Below are 2,419 nucleotides of genomic sequence, written 5' to 3'. Positions count from 1 at the left end.
GCCCATGCACCCTTCTCCAGTTGCTGTGAGTATTGTTTGCTAATGACCCAGAACTGGCCCTCCACCCCACTTCCAGACAATGGCTGATGCCAGCTGCATCTCCCTAAAGGCTCTGATTCTCCAACGAGGAGGATCAGGCAATGATTGATGGATATGGGGTGACAAATGGCTGGCCACCTCTCATCAAAGGAGAGGGTCATGATTAATTTTGTGATGTGATCTCATGGAACAGATAAGACTAGCCTGTATTTAGGAACACATCTTTGCTCAGTCCTTTCCTTGTCTCTTTTTTGCTTGTCATACCACCCCTGAAGAGCTTGCCCCGAAAAGCACTTCAATAAACTTCACACACCAGAACTGCTGTCTTAGGCTTTGATTCTAGGGTGTCCAGACCTATGACAGTGAGTTTGCCCATGTATTTGAACTTATTTTGTCCTGATGAATTATACAATACAATATCATTGTTAACCAGAATTCTACAGGAAAACAATAAACTATATCTTGGAATTGGTGACGTCTTCTACTGACCTTTAATAAGCCTTTGTATTAGAAGAAAATTCCTTCAATTGAGTAGTGTTCTCTGTGCAGCCTTTATCCCTCGGCTTACACAGAAGCAGGGTTGGCAGAGCTTCAAAGCCACAAAGGTTGGAAATTTGAACTCAATCACTGATTCCTACTCCCTTCCAATTTTAGGTAGTTCACTAGTGTTAACTCTATTTATAGCACTCCTTCTGAAGGCTTGGCTTTTCAAGTTAGGATGGTGTCCTGCCACAATAGGAATAATTAGTATGGCCTTAGTTTGTGGTAGTCATCTGGGAGACACAATAAAAGATCTTCACTTGGAATCAAACAGTCCATCCAAGTCTGAAATGGGATGCATTCTCAGGATCCTCTGTAATTAGAAATGTGATTGTGTAAATGTCTGAAAATCTATACTGATTTTAAAGAAATTGGCCTAGAGCCCATTCCAATCCAGATAAAATAATTGCAAAATTTGAAGGTCTTCTTGTACTGCTCCCAGCTCGTGGTATGAAGGTGGGCTGATTCAGCAGTTGGATGAATGGTGATTCTAGCTGACAGGAGCAGTCCTCCAGGAAATGTCAGGTTGACCCTGCTGCTCAGTAAAACAGAGCATAAGTAGAGGTGATGAAAAAGGACACAGGGAACACATATTTTAAAGGCATTATTTCTGTTGGGTGGGGAAATATACATGATTCCACAGTGGAAGCTTGAACCCTTCAGAGACATCAAATATGTGCTTTAAACCCAACTTGCCGACTGATGCACCCAACTGGATATTACTGATTCTCAATCTAATATCTTGGTCTAACGAAATTAGCTCTTTGTTTCCACCATGTTATTGCTTATTTATAATCAATCTTTTAGTTAAATCAAAAACATTCTTTTTTAAAACAAGCAGGTGCTTACTATTTTCTATTTAGCCATCTGATGTTCATTTTGTTTCAATCGCTTCATGTTCACAAGTAATTTTTTTGCTGGATGTGGAGGATCTAAAGTTGTTAGCATTTAATCTTTGAATGAGATGACTCCATTTGAAGATCAGTACTAAAAAGTCAGGTAATTGTTTATAATATTATATAATTTATAGTTTATGTGTGAAAATCACAGAATTTTAAGTTCTAAGACTTCCCCCAGGAATTCTATTCCAAAGAGGCCACTGATTTTTTAGGAAATACAAACACATTTTTTTATTGAATTTCCAAACAAAAAAAAGCTTGGAACTTGTTCTGCATTACTAAGTAGAGATAATTATTATAGTCACTAGTGTTCTTATTCAAAATCCTTTCCCACTAGCCACATGATTATCATGCCACTTGAAAGGGTTAGATAACATAAGAAGCACCTCTGAAAGTTATCCTGTTTGATAAAAGGGAAGCAAAACTTGGTGAGTGAAGAGAAAAAGAATTACTTTAGAAAATCTGAATTATTCCCACTATTTTCCCTATAGCCTTCATGTATTTTATAGCCATCCCTATCTAAATGAAAAATCTATTAAGTTTTTGAAAACAAGAATGGTGGTGCTGACAAAATGTTTGTCTAAAATTTTATGATTAGAAAAAGTTAGAAATATAAAAATAAGCTTAAATTTTACATTTTAATGTACTGTGTTATTAGAATGTTTTATTCTCTAACTTTTATATTTGTAAGATTTATTAAAAATAAAATCAATGGAATTATAAATTTTAAAATCTCATGATAATAATATTGTCTGATTAGCTCATATACCTCTAGTAGTGTTTTTCTAGGTCAGAAGTTGGAAGGGGAAGAAATTAGTGGATAAGAGAAAGGACACATGCTTATAGAGTGACTATATAATTTCTGAGTTGGTTTAATATATTTATTTAAAATTTAATGTTTTTCTTTTATTTTTTCCCCCCAAATTCTTTCTTGCCCATTT

This window comes from Miniopterus natalensis, chromosome 8 (assembly GCF_054644295.1).
Source record: "Miniopterus natalensis isolate mMinNat1 chromosome 8, mMinNat1.hap1, whole genome shotgun sequence".
Lineage (NCBI taxonomy): Eukaryota > Metazoa > Chordata > Mammalia > Chiroptera > Miniopteridae > Miniopterus > Miniopterus natalensis.
The sequence above is the reverse complement of the archived record's forward strand: the minus strand, read 5'-3'. Positions refer to the sequence as shown.